At 43.0% G+C, this 20,082-nt stretch overlaps 1 pseudogene; it reads right to left on the bottom strand.

Moving 5' to 3' along the window:
- Window positions 1-2,861: 2,861 nt before the first annotated feature.
- Window positions 2,862-2,978, bottom strand: LOC136650305 (5S ribosomal RNA; annotated as a pseudogene).
- Between the last annotated feature and the right edge of the window lie 17,104 nt (window positions 2,979-20,082).

The following is a 20,082-nucleotide window of genomic DNA, read 5'->3' as shown; positions in this document are numbered from 1 at the left end:
AACTAATAAATATGACCCTCCAGTTATTTGTACGCTTAGAGTTTGGTTTACATTGCTGAACAGTTGAAATACCTATCCCCGCTCCAACTAACAAACATCATTTCTTACTAGCAAGAGTGTGACTTTCAAGTTCTTCACAAAGGAACTAGATGACAAACTCTGTATATAGCCAATGATGAATTCTTAAGAGATCATGACCCCAAATGCTGCAAAGTCAACTGAAAATAGAATTATGGACAGGTTCTTTCTACACTGTTCAGCGTGTTGCCATAAAGAGGATCACCAACTGTATAAACTGGGGGAGTAGAGAGGGAAAATAAATCACAGAATTATGTGTCAGACACTTTGTTCTTATTTGGTCAGTTTCAATAGCAGTGGTACAAGCCAAAACTTACATCACTGAAGTTGAAATACTTTGTGAATGATGTCTATTGGCAGGGTTTAACCATAACAATGAAAAGTGGATTGTTCATGTACAGACACAGCATATCTCTGGGTCCAAGATACAGGGAACAACTAACAAGGAGTCATCACCGTTATACTCTGCTTATGATGTTTACAAGTATGCAGCCAGTCAGATACAGAATCCTGTGCTATAGGGATCTTGCTTTTGACCAACTATGCCTAGCATAGTTGGCAGTCATGACTAACGCTATTCAAAGCCTGCAAGGAAACTAGCATCCACTATCTAGAATTTGTTAGACACTACAAAGGCAACAAAATTATTACAGTGGCCAGCAAATCCCCATAGAATTCATTACTCTTATGTCTAGGCATACCAAGATCCAGGTCTACTGAGCTTGCGTCCTGAGTACACTTCTGTACTGCAGCGAGTCATGGACTCTTCGCTCACAACAGGAGAGGAAACTGAACGCTTTCCACATGCGCTGCTTCCGATGCATCCTCGCCATCACCTGGCAGGACAAAGTTCCAAACAACACAGTACTGGAACGAGCTGGAATCCCTAGCATGTATGCACTGCTGAAACAGAGACACCTGCGTTGGCTCGGTCATGTCGTGAGAATGGATGATGGCCGGATCCCAAAGGATCTCCTCTATGGAGAACTTGTGCAAGGAAAGCGCCCTACAGGTAGACCACAGCTGCGATACAAGGACATCTGCAAGAGGGATCTGAAGGCCTTAGGGATGGACCTCAACAGGTGGAAAACCCTGGCCTCTGAGCGGCCAGCATGGCCTTTCCCAGTTTGAAGAGACACTTGGCCAACAGTCTGAGGCAAAGAAGGAAGGCCCATAGCCAGGGAGACAGACCAGGGACAGACTGCACTTGCTCCCGGTGTGGAAGGGATTATCACTCCCGAATTGGCCTTTTCAGCCACACTAGATGCTGTTCCAGAACCACCATTCAGAGCAAGATACCATAGTCTTTCAAGACTGAAGGTTGCCAACAACAATGATGACAATGTCTAGGCAGAATATTTGTGCCAGGCTCAGTGACTCTTGTGGATCAGAAAGGCAGACAGAATGCCACTTGAAAGGATAGGAAGAGTCTTTTCTCCCAAGCTAGGATGACCCAAGGAGACATATACACTGCACATGCTTTGCATGCAGAAAGTTCATGAATGGCCCTAGCAGTTAGGGCTGGGGAAGACTCAAACTCTGGAGAGTTTCAGGGCAGACAATGCTAAAATACATAATGGTCAGTAGAAGACAACTACATAAGTACCCCAAATATAGTAAATCTGCTTAGGGAAGGCCTTTGAGTCTCAGTTATGCCCTGACTTCAAGACCTTGGTACTTGGTCCTCAGGCTGTTGTGTTCATGCAATGACTAATGGGATCAGTCTATAGGCACTAGCATGCAACTGTTTGAAGTGCAATTACCAGCAGTTCCCCCACCCCCACTAATTTTATGAAGTGTTCTCACAGCACCTCAGATCCCAGTGGTCCAATCAGCACTTCTTATTAGCACCTTCTGAAAATTCTATTTTCTTTCCTCCCGCATTTGCAAAAATTGTACGTGAATCAATGGCTCATTTATGAAAAATCGGCAAGACGACCACAAGGAGCTAGATGTGATAATGACTAATAGTTCTTGCCATTTCTGTTCCACTGGTAGCTATATAAGGTAAACAATAACCTGGGGACTGCTTTTAAAAAAATAAAAAACAAAAAACATCGCAACATGTAAGTGTGTTTTGGGGGAGCAGGTTGAATGGCAATGAATAGCCATGGAACATTTTGCCACTTGCATAGGTGAAATCACACCAGAAGTAGCAGTCTTAGGAGTTCCTCAGTTTGCGGGAGCATCCCTTGACATCCTTAGAAAGGCCGGGGGGGGGGGGGGAGAGATTTTCTAACACTTGACAGTCCTCTTTTATTAATTTGCTCTAGCTCAGTGTTTCTCAAACTGTGGGTTGGGACCCACTAGGTGGGTTGCAAGTCAATTTCATTCATTTCAATATTTTATTTTCAATATATTAGACTTGATGCTGCCATGGTATGTGGCTGCATTTGGGGAAATGTAACAGATCTGTACTTTTAACAAGCTACTATGTATCGTATATTCTTTTAACAATAATAGTAAATGGGATCTACCCTTGGGTAAGTGTGGGTAGGACTGCAGCTTAGGATTGCTAAAAATTTTCCTGCTTGATGATGTTGGTTCTGGTGATGACATCACTTCCGGAGGGGCCTGACAGATTCTCATTCTAAAAAGTGGGTCCAGGTGCTAAATGTGTGAGAACCACTGCTCTAGCTGCTACCCTGTAAAAGACTCACTCCAATCTTACAGCACAATCCTACAATCCAGCACAATGTCTATTCAGAAATAAGTCACATTGTGTTCAGTGAGTTTGGTTGGCAAATGGTTGGCAACCTTCAGTCTCGAAAGACTATGGTATAAGACTACAGCACCCAGTATTCCCAGGCGGTCTCCCATCCAAGTACAAACGAGTCCTGACCCTGCTTAGCTTCCGAGATCAGATGAGATCGGGCATGTGCAGGGTAACAGTTGCTGCCAAGTGAGTTTACTTCCAGGAAATTGTTTATAGGATTGCAGTCATAGTTCTGGAGAAGCCAAATGGCTTAAGGCTGATCTGCTAGGACTTTACCACTTCAGAATACAGGTGGAGGAATTCCATGCTACCCTCACGACAGACTGTGGAATGTTAACATGGTAAAAGAAAAAGAAATATAGGCTAGCCGCTAGCCCAACCTTCCCCAATATCCCCCAATATTCATGCACAGAACTATTTTGACACAAAGGGGGACTTGGATCTGCACTGTCCCACTTTTATTTTGCAGTAGTACAATCCTAGCAGAACCAAGTCGCATGCTGTTTCTGAACACATAAATTGGTTCTGACCAACCCTGGCAATTGGGAAGCCTAACACTCTGCTCTTCTGGATCTCAGAGAAGTGACTTTATCAAAAAAAAAAATTTATAACCCACTTTTTCAGGAGCTCATGACAACTTATGGGTACATGATACAGCCTTGCTGAAGTTAACCAGGACAAGATGTATCCAGTCTTGGAAAGGTGACCATATGGGAATCTGATGTATGCCACCATAAATTCCATGATGAAAGAAGACAGGATATAAATATGGAGCTGACACCAATAGCCACATCCCTATCCATACCCGATCATTGTTCCACCCCTTGAAGAAGTCTTGACGGTCACAATTATACTATAACGGCAAAGAAGGAGGCATTTGCAGCAACACACATGTAATCAAATGGGGACATCCAACATTTATTAGTCTTTCTGGAAGAATAAAGATGGAGAAACCAGCTGTGTCTTATACACAGCTACTGCAAGAATGGCTCTAGACAAAGTCACCAAGTCTCTTGAAGCTCTTATCCTCAAACACAAGAGGTAATGCCTGGGAGCTAAGGGATGGTACCTACAGGAGCATATGGTAAGACCTAAAGGCACAGTGGTGAACACATTTATAGTTTTTCTTTTTGCTGATCTTCCTAGAAAAATCATTGACCTCTTTCCCCTGGGCCTTCCATTTATTATGCCTGTATTAGTGCCCACCTCAGTCACTCACGTGTTCCCAAAGAAAAAGAAAATATCTGTTCAGTTGGTCTCAGAATAAATTCTTGCACAAGGCTCACTAGAGAAAGGTTGAAAAAACAGGCTGGAGATTAGTGTGGCTTACATATTAGAATATGGAGGCTGATTCTGGGGAAAATAGCTCATACCCTTGCTTCTAGTTCCTTACCCCAAGAGACAATTCCCCTTCTCAGAGGACTAAAAGATTAAACCCTGGCAAGTCAGGGCACTCAGGACACTCAGATTAAACCCTGGCAAGTCCTATTTCTGGCAGGTTTTCCCAGATCACAGCAAGCTGAAGTTGGTTTTAGCAAGTGTATAAAGAACTTAGGGCCCAATCTTATCCAACTTTCCAGCACCGGTGCTGCTGTAATGCAGTCCCAAAGTAAGGGAACAAATGATTCCTTACCTTGAGGAGGCGTCTGTGACTGTCCCTCCACCACAGGATGCAGTGCATGCCTCATTGGCATGGCTGCACTGGCACTAGAAAATTGGATAGGATTGGGCCCTCAGGCTGTAATCCTATCCACACTTTCCTGGGAGCAAGTTCACTGAACATAATAGGTCTTACTTCTGAAGAGACAAGCTTAGGATTTGGACCTTAGCGAGCAGTCTTAAATCAAAGCAGCAGCAAAAACTTCCCCCATTTTCGATATGCAGGGTCTGACACTATTTGTTCAGATGTGAAAAGTTCACTTCCTCAAGACATGTAAGCAATTGCCACTTTCTAATGCATTATATCACCACCTGGCTCTCAAGTAGGAAATCAGGCCCTCGAACAGGGGTGTCAAACTCGTTTCATATTGAGGGCCGAATAGCATTCATGATGCCTGCTGAGGGCCGAAAGTAGTGTCATTAGGCAGGAAATGATGTCATTAAACAGGTCATGACCAAAAATAAGGACCTTTACTCACTTAGGAACCCATTAGCTGCAAATGACAGAAGAGAAAACACACAAATCTTGATCACATTTCAAGATATTAGAAAGTCCAATTTTCAAGTGGGCTGCCCTTTCAGAAGTAACACCTCAGCACTACTCAGCAGCTGAGGGCCTGAGGGCCAGATAAAAAGCTTCCAGGGGCCGCATCTGCCCCCCAGGCCTTATATTTGACACCATGTTCCAAAGGTTCACCAAACCCAACATTCTGTTCCTCTCAGTTGGAAGGCACCTAAGAAGCAGGCAATAGACCATTCCTGCACTGCCTGCCCCAACAGCTGGTATTCAGAGGTCTGCTGCCTCTGAACACAGCCATTGTCACCAGCAGTCAGTGATATTCCACTCCTCTGCAGATTTTCAAAAAGCACTAGTAATATGGTGAAATAGAATGTAGTTCAAAATGGCCCACTGGTGTATCTTGTGAGATTTTGCCTCTGGGGGAGCAGAAATTTGAACTACATAGTAGTTGGTCACTGTGCCTCTCTCATCATTCTTAAACCAGGACTCTGATATGCTTAGTGCTGATCCATCTGCATCTGATGGTTCTGCTGCTGCTCCTGGTCCCTAGCTTGCCAGGGAGTCATTCTCCATCAGGCCTTGAGAGTTTAGGGACACTCCCAGGAAACTGGCACCCCACCAGAACTTGGGGCAGAAGGGTCAACACAACTCCACAAATGAAACTGAGTTTCATTTACAGTTTGTAGCAATTGTATTTATTTACACTTTGGTAGCAATCTTTCCTCAAATAGTTCAGCAATTTAACTTAAAATGTCAGCTCTCTCTCTCTCTCTCTCTCACTCACTCACTCACTTTGGGGCTGCTTAGCTCCTTTCCCTTTCAGTTGGTCATGTGTGAGGAAATTTCAAACCAAACTGCCTCACCCACTTTTTAAAAACAGTTTTGGAGGGAAACCTGTAGTATGAATTCAAACCACCTGGAAAAGGAAAAGGAAAAGGTTGTTAACATCTGCGCCTGACAGCCACCAAGCCCAACATAAATTGCCTGGCTCACATTAGAGGCATAGATTTGAAAACCTAGAATAAAGCTTTCATAAGTACCAGTGGGGCCTCAGTATCTGTGAGAGATCCATTCTCAGACCCACACACCCCCCACAACGGATACTGAAAACCACAGACAGGCACATCTGCAGTTTTCAACTCCTTAAAACCTCTAAAGGCGACCGGAACTGTGCTTTCCCAAAAGGCTTCCCTGGGTCTCAGAATGCCTTAAAAGACATAAAAAGTCACTTCCAGTTTCCCAAGTGAAACCAGAAGTAGCTCTTTTTCGCCTTAAGGGCAGGTGCATACTGCCTCTGCAGGCTTCAGAAAGCCTTCTGGAGGAGACTGGAGCATAATTTTGGTCGTCTTTGGAGGGTTCAGGTGGGGCCAAGTCTGGCTCAAAGCAGGTCCCCTGGACCCATCAGATGCATGGATGTAAGATCAATGGATAAACAGGCTCCACCTGTACGTGTGCAATTTAGTATACAACTGTAAATTGCTAGTCCCTCTTCCAACCATGACCTCATAGTTTCAAACAGGCCTTGAACTCACTCAAACATTGGATCCAAAAATCAGACACTCCATAGAAATTAGCTTAATTTACCACTCTAAGGTTACAATCCTATGCATACTCACTTGGGAATAAGCTCCATTGAATTCAACAGGAGTTACTTCTGGGTAGACTTGCCTAAGATTGTGTTGCAAGACCATAATCCTATGCACATTTACTTGGGAGCAAGCCCCAGTGAACACAGTGGGACTTACTTCTGACAAAACATGCATAGGATTGTGCTGTAACACTGTCCGCCTAGACAGACTAGGCAAACAGCACTGAACGCAGTTGGACTTGTTTTGGAAAGAAGGATTGCACTGTACATTTATTACTCTAAAAATAGACATTAAAAAGAACTTTGTATAAAAGAAAAAGAAAGCTTTCAATTACATTCTTTAAATTTGCTTTTAAAACCAAGCAAACCCAAAAATTAGAAAACCAACTGAACTGAGAAAACTAATTAGTGAGAAGGAAACTACACACACAAATAGGGTTATAAATTTAACAGAGCATCTATTTAAACAAAAAAAAAAGGTTTTACCATGTGACCATTAACCACCAATGAAGAGGCCAAATTGCCCCCCAGAGGGAGAGTGTTTCAAATCCTGGGGTCACAATCAAAAGGAACCATTATGAAGTTCCTCTTCACAAGGCCGGCCCAGTCATGAAAACAGTTGAGGCAGGCTGTCCCAAGCAGCAGATGGGCACAGGCAGCAGACTGCACCCATTCTTCACCTTCATTTATTCCTGCATCATCTTTGCTCTGACACCCTGTCTCCAACCAGAGCCACTTGGAAAAAGGACATCTGGCAAAGTACCACCCCACTTAAAAAAAGGCTTCCTTTTTTGGAAGTGGGACAGCACTTTTCCTGACTCCCTTCTTCTACATAAAGCTCTGCTGCTCTCCCTGAAAATAGTTGACACAGCAAAGATCCTAGAGACAGCAGGTAAGAAAGAAAGAAAGTGGCTGGTGGGCTGGGGAGGGGGCTACCTCCAGTGTTGCTGCCAAACACTGAAGAGGAACTAAAGGGGATGATTGTTGTGACCATCAATCTCCTGCCTCATCCCTTCTACCAGTCCAGCAGAGAGGAGGGGGTGGGGATCTGGCCATTCTCTCTTTCTGTCTGAATAGGAGGAAAATCTGGCCAGTTCAGTTGCAATGGGGGACATACACTCACACATATGCCAATAAACACACAAATTAAATGGGAGGGGGGATTCTGCACGTATAGTTTGGCACCAGAAGTTCTGGTGTAGGGGGTTTGGCAAAATATGTGGGTTGTGGAAGTACATTTTGAGTGGTAAATCAGCTGGGGTCACTATGTCCCCCCAAGTTCAAATCCCTACTCAAGTTGTGAAGCTTCCTGGGTGACCTTGGGCCAGTCACCACCTCTCAGCCTCATCCACCTTACAGACTTGTTGTGAGGACAAGGAGCCATGTATATCACCCTGAGCTCCTTGGAGGAATTGCAGTATAAAAATGTGAAAAAGAAATAATATTGATGACACCTTAACTCAAATCTCCAGATAACAACTCTCAGAGATTTAATGTAGGAGTTACACAACATGGGAGACAAAATGGAAAGATGCCATGGTCAATAGTATCGAAAGTTGCTGAGAAGTCCAACAGAAACTACCATGATGTATAACTGCATTGTTAACTGTTTTCCTACAGAAAGATGATCATATGAACTGGCAGGCTGACAGGCAAATTTTGTATCCTGTTCTAGTTTGAGATCCTAGTCCTAGAGTTCAACCAACTCTGGACTTTGTACCCTATTGTGAAAAGGAACAAATATTATTTAGCTAATATTGGCATAAAGTGCGAATATCCCTGCTCTTATTCAGCACCTTCTGCCTCAAAGCTCCTTTGATCCCTCTATATCAATGTTTCTCATACTGTGGGTTGGGACCCACTAGGTGCATCATGAGCCAATTTCAGGTGGGTCCCCATTCATTTCAATATTTTATTTTTAATATTTTAGACTTGATGCTACCATGGCATGTGACTGCATTTGGGGAAATGTTACAGACCTACACTTTTAATAAGCTACTATGTATATTCTTTTAACAATGATAGTAAATGGGACTTACTCCTGAATAAGTGTAGGTAGGATTGCTAAAAATTTTCCTGCTTTATGATGTCACTTCCAGTCATGACATCACTTCTGGTGGGTCCCAACAGATTCTCATTCTAAAAAGTGGGTCCCGGTGCTAAATGTGTGAAAATCACTGCTCTACATTACAAAGCAAAGGAAAGCCAAAGCTTTCATTCTATGCAGAAACTTCCCATCATCTTGAAATGTGAACAGTGAGTTGCTTAACAAGGAAGTAGTAAGTGGCATGATAATATTTTAGTATGAGATATCTGCGGTTCGGTGATAATGCATTTTTAAAGCAAAGATTTTTTTCTTTAAGTTGACAATTTTTCCTCCCATCCCCTGCTCTGTACTGAGAGGCAAGGATAAATGAAGGGAATACATAAGCATTCCAATGTTCAACTGCAAACCTTTGAGAGTAATTTCAATTAAACTTAACCATTGCACCGTGCTTCTAATGCTGCATTGCCATTTTGGCCAAGCTTTGAGAATCAGAACAACCCGAGAATCAAATATTTTCTGCTTTCCCCTTCCAGATTGAAAGATCCAATTCCATTCTGCTGTATCTGCCTGAAGAACTCAACTTAGAATAGGTGCCTGTGAAATATCTATGGGAGGGGGAACACCTAATCAATCCAAAACAAAAAAGCACATGAGGGAGGGAAAGCTGGATGCTGATTGAATTGTTTATGGTCCTACAGCACAATGCAATGCCAGAAAAGAAGCCAGGAGGGTAAAAAAAAGAATACTAGTGTAAAGGGGGAGGGGAGAAATTCTCCTGGCCATCAGGTATGCCCCAGCAATCCTAAAAACACAACTATACAACCCCAGGTCCATTGTTCTTTTGAAACTTGACCAGTGGCCAGTATTTCACTGCTCCTTCCCAGAGCATGGAGGCACAAAGATACTAGACCATTAAACCCCATGCTCACTGGTCTATACCATTTCAAATCACAACGCCTGTCAAAATCTATTATATGTCCAAGGATTGGCGAGCAAACAAATAGACCAACCTACCTTTGTCACCTTTCACACTTAAGCCATTTCCCCCTGTCTCTTTCCCAGACTATTTAATTGTCTTTCAGTCTCCTCTAACCCAAACGAGAAGGTCTTCCATGCGGCACCAGGTATATTTTAGTCATGATGTCAAAGAGCAATGAAAACCATCCAAGCAGCTCCGTTGGGTGCAGAATGCTATCCCTTACTGTTTCCAAGGAAGCAGACCTCTGGCCTTCAGCTGCCGAGAAAAGCAAACAGACCTTTTCCAGGGTCAAATAGAACTGTAATTTAACTGCTGTGGAAAAAAAAAAAATCACTCTGCTCTCCACCTCTCCTCCTCTTCCGTGGCTTACATAGAGCTTTATTATCTCAAACCCACCAAGCCTCTCAGTACCACAGCAAATGGGAGAACGAACAACATCGTGCATTAAGCGCTCCTCCACACGCCTTGTTTACCCTTCCCTCCCCTCTCAGTGGATTTCCCTCCTGAATAATGCAGAAGCTGTAGTCCAAGACACTGCCCACTCTATGTCTCTCTCCGCATCAGCTGAAAACAGACTCAAGTGACAGCCAGGGCCAGTCCCCATGCTCGGCACAGTGCAAGCCAGAGACACTTGTACAGCAGCCTTTTTTCTGTTGTTCCAAAAGATGCTGTCTCCTTTTGTACCAGTGCTGCACATGAAACTAAGCAATTGTAATCAGTCAGATAACATTCACCTGGAAAAGGGGTCTTGTCCTCATGGACTTCAGGGTAGCTTTTCAAAAAATGAACAGTGTTGTGCTGGTGAACAGAGCACTATGTAGTAGAGATTATTGGGCTAAGGACTAGGGGGCTTCTAGACTCAAATCTATTGGAAGGTCAATCCTGAGGTTCAATAAATGTTTCAAAATCTACTCTCTCAACCAAGGATACAGGTCTACCAGGTTGGTCAGCAATAGGGGACTCCCCCATGTCTTTACTCATCAATTTATAATGCATGCACGCAGCTTCTGATCATTGCTCCTACAAAACTACTGAACCTCAACCCTAAATGCCTAATTCCTGTCCTGCCTAGGGCCTGCTCCTATTCCAGCTTGGCATATGCCATTCATTAAACTGAAACTGGTGCTTTTGGCAAGAATTGGGCCTGCAGAAGAAGAGTATACTGGTCTTTGAAAAAAGGGGGGGGGGAGCTCAACAGGCCAAGAGTTGATTCCAGAAAGACTAGTCAGACTTTGACAATTCAATAGTAAGAACAAACAAACACAGCCCACAATTCGTGCAAAGGCCTGAATGTGCAGTGTGGTTCTTACAGCAGCCACCGCCACGGCACCTATAGTATATTTTCCTATTGCTTTAAGGCAGCAGAGGACCTCAGAGATTTAAGTCACATGGTTAGAACCTGAGAAGAAGCTAGGTGCTGCCTGAACTTTTAATTCAGTTACTAGACATATTGTATCTAGTAACTAAATTCCAGTAGATATAGTTGTATGACAGTCGTCGCATCTCCCCTGCTTCTTCCTAACCTATTATTATTATTATTGTTATTATTATTATTATTATATCGCCCGTCCTCCAAAGAACTCAGGGTGGTGTACACAGCTGCTTCCCTCCTTTTGTTCTCACAACAACCCTGTGAGGTAGGTGAGGCTGAGAAAAAGAGAGACTGGTCCAAGGTCACCCAGGAAGCTTCAAACCTCGATCTTCCAGGTCTAAGTCCACCTCCCAAACCACGACGCCACCCTGGCTCTTACCTAGAGCGACATGATTGTGCTCTACACAATGCTACAACAATCTAGCACTTTTATGCAGAGAGAGAAATCATATAACAGATACTCGCCTATAAGTCGACACCACAGATAAGTTGAGGGCAGATTTTGAGCCAACAATCATGGAATTTTCTATGACTCTCGGATAAGTCAGTGGTTAAACTTAGGGGTGTGTGTCTGACTATAGTTTTGTCTGATTTTACTCGTGGCCAGATCCTGAAAAATAACCTACCAGTAATCGTTACCTAATAACTGTACAGTCTCTAATTTATTAAAAACATAGTAAAAGATCATAAGATACATTTTTATTCTTTTTTAAATTCTGGTCTTCACCACCTTTTTGTAAACACTATCTGAGCAAGTGCACTGTTAACTACATACTAGTAAAACAGTGGTTCCCAACCTGGTATTCACGTACTCCCAGAGACACTCAACAGGACCTTTAGGGGTACTTGAAAAAGAATGGAATAATGGTAGAAAAAGGCAGGTCATGCTCCAGAATGCCTTGCAAGACAGGAATGCCTTGCAAGGACCAGCAAGGCAGGAAGGGAGGTAGCTAGTTGGCTGTGAAAGCCCCACCAAAAGCTAGTTTTTGGTCATCAATTCATGTATGAACCAGTGATTGAAAACCAGCACAGAAAAAAAGCTGAAACATAATATGGAAAGTGATCAATCACCCAGAATTTCTCAGCACACTTCTGGTGCAAAACAGTGCAAAGGCAGTCTTCTGTTCTTCAAACAGATAAAAAGAGAAAACACTGTGATAAATACATGAAGTCTGGGCTTTCATATGGAGGAGATGAGGGCTTGTATTATTAATTACAAACATTTTGCTAATATGAAGGGTACAATTTATGGAAATGGGCTGCCAAGGGATATGCAAGTGAAAAAGGTGAACCACTGCAGGAATCAAATCCACCTTTAAGGTGTCTGGTGTGTTAAGCCAGAAAAGTATATACCCAACTAACAGCTTGATCCCACACAGGTTAACTAAGAAGACAGCCCACTGAGTTCAATAGGGTTTTGTCCCAAGTACTCAGGCATAAGATCGCAGCCTTAAACTTGTATTTTGTGAGCCAGCTACAGACAACATGATGGTTTCCAAGAGAGCTGTGACATGATCACATAGGGGGAAAAAAGACTCACCAACTTCTGTGCAGTTGTTCTCTGTGCTGTAGCTGTTCTGCTGAATCACTTACTGCATTGCTGGCAATGCTGATAGGGGAACAAGAGGTTTGCAGTGCTCCAGCCCTAGGATACCATGCACAGCCGAGCTAGCTAAGTGTATAACTCATACAGCACTGCAGAACAGTGAAGGCATTAAGAAACAATAAAAGAATACTTGCTTCACAGCAGGAGGTTATGTAGCCCAAACAGTGCTGACCCCTCCCCTCCAAATAGCTGGCCACTTTTCAAACAGTTAACACATTTGTACACAATTTAGGATAAGCTGCCAAAAAAAGCTTTCCCCTGGCACTGAAGTTAACACATTGAGTAAGATCTGCTTGCCTCAATTCAGAACAAGCTAGGTCTTTCCAAGCTCTGAACAATTGTGGGGGGGGGGGGGGGAGCTATTTTTTTTCTTCTTTTTTTTTTTAGCAAATTCTGAAAATAAAAACAAAACTCAGAAAGACGCATCCCAGGGGACCCTCCTTCCTCTCCATTTCCAGCTCTCTGTAATAAAATGTTTCTGAGCATGATCAAACCCTCTATTGTCACTTGGAAATCTGGGAATTGGTTTTTTATTCATCCTGGACAATGAGACAGATCAATGAGTCAGGAAAAGCATCACCCTGGACTTCACCTTCTAAGCAGGAACTGCTTATAAAAGTCCTTCACTTTAGCCTCAACAGCTGTTTGACAATCTTCTCTTCCCACTTCTACACTTTGATCAGTTTGGAAAAGAAAGTGGGAGGAGGGAGAGTGGAAGATGAGAAAGCTGGTGCTGAACCATTACAGGCCCAGGCAACTTTTAGTGGGAGGTTCAAGTCTACTCTCAAGGTCTGGTTTCTGAATTCATTTATTTCTGATATTTTTCTCCATCCCAAAGCAAGTGTACTGGGGAGAAAGGAAGGCACTATTAACTTCAGTAATTTCAAAGTGGTGTTGGGGGAAAAGACCCTCCATACCCATCGGAGTTGATGGGCCTTTTGCAAGTGCAAGTGCACATGCGCAAGTCCGGATATGACACAAAAATGTTAGCATAACCATAAGAATGGAGCCAGAATAGGAGTCTCCAGAGAGGAGAAGGTTTGATTCATAATGGCTACAGTAATCCTGAGTAGGGAGCAGGTTTAGCTACCCCTCTCCTACACTGCACTGCAGTAGCGTCCCAAAACAATTTCCTTCTCACTGTTAATAAGCCATGTATGACAACCTTAAGAACAGTAAGGTACTGCTCTGGGGACCATGTTGCACTGGGGCAAAACATACCTGATAACTGAGTAGTCCAGCCACTACTGACAGAAACCATGAAGAAATCAGGGCTACGTTTTCTTCTGCCCTTATCAACCCTCAAGAATTAGGGTGGGTGAAGGAGATTACTCCTCATTCATCTACAGAGTGAGTAGATGCACGCATGTTTACTTTCTGCATGCCTATATGGCAGCAGTCTCCAAACTGGAAACAGCTGTGTGTCCCCCAAAAGCCCTTCCCGTTCTGAGTGGCACTTACCATTCTGCTGTGGTGCTGCATTTCTTTCTCTGATCTGGGCACAGGGATGCAGAACAGTAAGCGCCACTCATGGGGAGGGGGCTTTATCCAAACCCCAGAGCAGGTCTATGGGCCAGGTTTTGGAAAGCCCTGCTATACAGCAGCACACAGACACTCATCATTACTTTTTATGGTGTTGTGAAAAAGGACAGAAATGAGGGCTGCTTGCTCCCTAGCCTAATAGCAGTCAGGGGATAGGGATGATGAATCTGAGGGTACATATGGAGGCAAAAAACCAATTGGAAGGTGTAGCTTGAAGAACTGGGCTGCTGGCTGCATAGTACAACTGCCTTCAAAGCTCGCCTTTTAAAATAGTTGCTGTTAGTTTGCATTATTTCTGTCTTAACTTCATTTTTTTAATTGTAGGCAGACCCTGGCATTCCAAGATAAAAGTCAACGAGAAGAGCTGTTCACTAAAACATTCTCATTTACAAACACAATACCCAATATTGCTATTATAATCACATTTTTAAAAATACCATTAAAGGCATTGCTTCACAATAACAGTGAACTGATTTGTGACTGTAATTAGCACAAATATCAAAGCTATTCATTTCTGAAGTGTATTTTTGGTTTTCTAATAACATTAATGATTTATAAATATTTAACCATTATCTGACCAATATGGGACTAGTTCAGTGGTTCACACTGTAAATGTGTGAGAAGTGGGGCAACACTGGCGATACGATTGCCATGACTGTGCTGCTGCCAGGGACAAAAGAGCTTTTTTTTTTAAAAAAAACTTGCAATTGCAAAACCGGAAGTGGGTCATGACTGCATTTTTTAGCTGCTCTAAGGAGTGGAGAGCCTGCAGAGGGGTCCACAGGCTCCCTGTACCCTCCAGAGGGCAGGTGCTGCCAGGTGTAATTTTAAAAAGCCCTTTTGTCAGTGTTTTGTGGCACTGTGATTGTGGTGATTGCATCGCTGCCATAGCCATCACCCCAAACCCTTAAGGGGGCAGAGACAGGGCTTACCTGGCTGAGGTGACGCCGCAGTTTGGGAACCTCTGGACTAGTTAATTGACCAAATCACTTATTCACAAAAACACTATTTTGGCAATTAACCAGTCCAAGTTGGTCTAATATTGGTCAAGTGTGAAATACAAGTACCTCATTTCCTTTCAGATCTGTCTTCAACTCTCATTAACCCAGAACAGTTGCAGCAATAACTACACATAGCCAATACTATTAATGAGATTATTTTGATTCACCAAGGCCAAAGACCAGGCTAATGCCCCTAAAACGATATATAATAACTTGAAAAATACAAAGGCATTGAGCAATAATTTTCATGACTCCAGGAACATTCATATTTTACCGAGTAGAGAAACAAGAATCACCGAGATCTATGCAGTACCCCCAGGAACACATAGATCTCATCACAGATGAACACAGGATGTTAACCATAAAAAATGAACTGTTTTAGGAAACTTGATCAGTGCCCTTTGAATATATAAGTTATACCTACTCCTAACTATAGATACTTTTTTGACAAAGGACATTTCAATTGTTATACATTCCACACGCTCTTAAACCTCCCCACTGCACAGAACTTAAGAACAGCCCCACTGGATCAGGCCATAGGCCCATCTAGTCCAGCTTCCCGTATCTCACAGTGGCCCACCAAATGCCCCAGGGAGCACACCAGATAACAAGAGACCTCATCCTGGTGCCCTCCCTTGCATCTGGCATTCTGACATAGCCCATTTCTAAAATCAGGAGGTTGCGCATACACCTCATGGCTTGTACCCCGTAATGGATTTTTCCTCCAGAAACTTGTCCAATCCCCTTTTAAAGGCATCCAGGCCAGATGCCATCACCACATCCTGTGGCAAGGAGTTCCACAGACTAACCACACGCTGAGTAAAGAAATATTTTCTTTTGTCTGTCCTAACTCTCCCAACACTCAATTTGAGTGGATGTCCCCTGGTTCTGGTGTTATGTGAGAGTGTAAAGAGCATCTTTCTATCCACTTTATCCTTGCTGTGCATAATTTTGTATGTCTCAATCATGTCCCCCCTCAGGCATCTCTTTTCTAGGCTGAAGAGGCCCAAACGCTGTAGCCTTTCCTCATAAGAAAGGTGCCCCAGCCCAGTAATCATCTTAGTCGCTCTCTTTTGAACCTTTTCCATTTCCACTATATCCTTTTTGAGATGTGGTGACCAGAACTGGACACAATACTTCAGGTGTGGCCTTACCATAGATTTGTACAATGGCATTATAATATTAGCTGTTTTGTTCTCAATATCTTTTCTAATGATCCCAAGCATAGAATTGGCCTTCTTCACTGCCGCCGCACATTGGGTCGACACTTTCATCGACCTGTCCACCACCACCCCAAGATCTCTCTCCTGATCTGTCACAGACAGCTCAGAACCCATTAGCCTATATGTGAAGTTTTGATTTTTTGCCCCAATGTGCATGACTTTTCACTTACTTACATTGAAACGCATCTGCCATTTTGCTGCCCATTCTGCCAGTTTGGAGAGATCTTTCTGGAGCTCCTCACAATCACTTCTGGTCTTCACCATTCGAAAAAGTTTGGTATTGTCTGCAAACTTAGCCACCTCACTGCTCAACCCTGTCTCCAGGTCATTTATGAAGAGGTTGAAAAGAACCGGTCCCAGGACAGATCCTTGGGGCACACCGCTTTTCACCTCTCTCCATTGTGAAAATTGCCCATTGACACCCACTCTCTGTTTCCTGGTCTTCAACCAGTTCTCAATCCATGAGAGGACCTGCCCTGTAATTCCCTGACTGTGGAGTTTTTTCAGTAGCCTTTGGTGAGGGACCGTGTTGAACACCTTCTGAAAGTCCAGATATATAATGTCCACGGGTTCTCCTGCATCCACATGCCTGTTGACCTTTTCAAAGAATTCTAAAAGGTTCGTGAGGCAAGACTTACCCTTACAGAAGCCATGCTGATTCTCCCTCAGCAAGGCTTGTTTGTCTATGTGTTTTGAGATTCTATCTTTGATGAGGCATTCCACCATCTTACCTGGTATAGATGTTAGGCTGACCAGCCTATAGTTTCCCGGGTCCCCCCTCTTTCCCTTTTCAAAAATCGGTGTGACATTTGCTATCCTCCAATCCTCTGGCACCGTGGCCGTTTTGAGGGACAAGTTGCATATTTTAGTCAAGAGATCAGCAACTTCATTCTTCAAGCATTGCTCAACTTGCTCAAGCATTATGTCTTCTGACATGGTTGTTCTTAATGTTTGAGAAAGTGAACCTTTTTGTCCCAAGATTAATCTCAGATATAATTAAAAAACAAACAAACAAGAGTTTGCCTGACATCTTTCACTCTTCTCCACTTTTTGAGAAAAAGAGGGTAGCAAGGCGGCCACACGACCTGTGAATAAAGACAGAAGGGGCACTAAGAAAGCCAAAGCTTGATAAGATGTTATTTGCCCTAATGTCCATAAGCAATGGCGATCAATAAAAAGAACAGGGTGGAGAAAAGTCGGCTTCCTGTACACTGAATTGACTTACAGAAGCTGGGCGTATACATCTCTAGTCAGCCCAGTGAAAAAGACACAAAATTAGGGAATGGATTGTTCCTCCAACAACTGCTTGCTCCTCATATTTTGAGAATAATTGCAATATTCCTAAAGGAATTCTTGGGAGAATAATGGCCGACAAACTTCACAAAACCATTTGCATTAAGGAAGTAAACTGATGGCAAATCTCTCACCCTTTTATTCTCCTTGGTCAATGTCTTGCTAGCTAGGCTAAGAGCCTATCATGATTTATCTGGGAGTAAGCTCCATTGACTATAATGGGACTTCTGAGCAGACATACATAAAATTGGGTCCTCCTTGAACCAAATAAGGTACACTGCCATTAAAAATGTCAAAATAGATTTTGAGGAAGAGATTTCTCTTTAAGTCCTGTAATCAGAAGAGACCAGAAAAACAACCTGGAGTTATGCCAGAGGTATTATTTATCCGCTTGACAGAATTCAGAATGTTTGGAAAGACAATATCTATGAGGTATGTAGGGGCATCACTCCCAGATGATAAGGTATACACTGTTGTGATTTTTCAGTGTGCACTGACATACACCAGGCTTGGCAAAACTGCAACTTTGCAGGGCTAGCTGGTCATGCAGTTACCATTTCAGAACAGAATGACCTCAGACCATCTGGGTGCCAGCAAAAAAGAGCCCTACGTTCCTGCTGTACTTGCTCCACCAGACTGTTGCCAGGCTACTCATGCCACATAGATTTCACAATCCAACCAAACTACTGCAGGAAATAAACAATATCAGGTTTATCTGGTACTGAAAGAATTTGAAGAAGGATCAAAAAAAGCATGGTGGAAATGGGGGATGACGAACTCCGACAGCAACCTAAGAGCATATTCACCAGTGTGGAAGTCCAGGAGCAAAAGGTTACAATGGGGTCAACGCGGACAATGAGAACCTGTCACTTTCCATCTGTATCTATGGAAACCAGCAAGAGGCTAGGAACATAACTGACAAAATTATTGATTGTAGAAAATTACATTCAGACACATGTGACATTTAAACCTTGGAGCATAGGTGCCCAATACAAACTCCTATAGTTCAAAGCCATGCAGTTATTTAGCAAATGCTTATTGTAGGGATTTTATTAAAAAAAAGAAAGGTATGTAGAAGTGAGGATGAGAGAAGTACACACTGTGGTGTACAAGCATATAATCTTGTTTGTCTTAAGTGAATTTGGTTAAAATGGCAAAGAGGGAGCAAGCAAAATTTGCTTTTTCTAATGAGGGTACAGCGAGTCACAATTTCCCCATGTCAACAATCTGAGAGGGAAGCAAAATGAATGAACATAGCAATGTTGCAGTGCTGGTCAGAACTGAAGGGGTGGAAAAACATATTATACTCCCAGATGCCATCATAAATGTTGGTAGCATCTAAGGGCACAATCCTAACCAGGTCTACTCAGAAGTAAGTACTAGTTTGTTCAATGGGTCTTACTCTCAGGAAAGTGTGGTTAGGATTGCAGCCTAATTATCAGATACGAAGGGCTGAACTAATTTCAGATTCCAAGGCACCAGCATCAAATGTCTAGGTGTAATTGGTTTTGAACAGTACTAAGCAAGGCATACACATGTGTGACCTGATTATGGAGGATTTTTGTAGGATACAAATCCCAAAGCTCTGGAGCAGACTCCCTAAATTCTTTTACTGATCATCATGAGAGACAGCTTTTTGGATCAGGGCAGAGGCCCACAGTGACCAGCCAAAACCCCTTCAGAACCCCATAAGCAGGAGATGACGGTGTGCCACTCTCCAGCTGCTGCACCCCTGCAAGAGGTATTCAGAGGTTTATAACATATCACAGCCAGGATATACAATTTCTATATATGTCATGAGGCTATAGACATTCTTGCAGATAAAACAGTGGCAGTAGCCCTGCAGTAGCCCTGGCAGGTTGCAGTGGAAGCATTATGATGCTCCTGGGGTTTAATTAATAAAAGTTTGAATACTAAAAGCCAGCTGTGACCTAGTGGCTTCATAGCATTTGAAATGATCAGATTCCAGAATTCACTTAAGGTATAGATTTAACAGCACAGCACAATACAAGGCAAATGGAGGTAAGAGAACATTCAGGAAAGAAAAGAGTCAGAGGAAATAGGATTGCCTTGGGAAATTACTTAGAGACATGGTGAAATACAACCTACAGAGAAGGTTAACATGAGGACAACAGCCTAAACACAAAACCAGCCTTTAAGAAAAAAAAATGAGGAGTGAAGTGACAAAGGCCTGATTCAAACTCAGTGACAAACTGTGGTTTGCTGTTACACGAAGGAGCTTGCACAAGCCTCAGCCTCACACACTCCCTGCTCCCCTCTCTCTTCTTTGCATGCACCAGGAGGGCCCTGCAGTTTCTGCTTTCAAAGAGCCACAGTTCCCCATAACAACAGAAATCAGGGAACTGCAGTTCTCCTTATGGATCCAGGGCAGCTTACAATATATGAAAATTAAAACCAAAATTGTTTAAAAACAATTTTTGAACATTTAACAAAAACC

Source organism: Tiliqua scincoides, chromosome 4 (genome assembly GCF_035046505.1).
Source record: "Tiliqua scincoides isolate rTilSci1 chromosome 4, rTilSci1.hap2, whole genome shotgun sequence".
Taxonomy (NCBI): domain Eukaryota; kingdom Metazoa; phylum Chordata; class Lepidosauria; order Squamata; family Scincidae; genus Tiliqua; species Tiliqua scincoides.
This window is presented reverse-complemented; position numbering and strand designations above follow the sequence as displayed.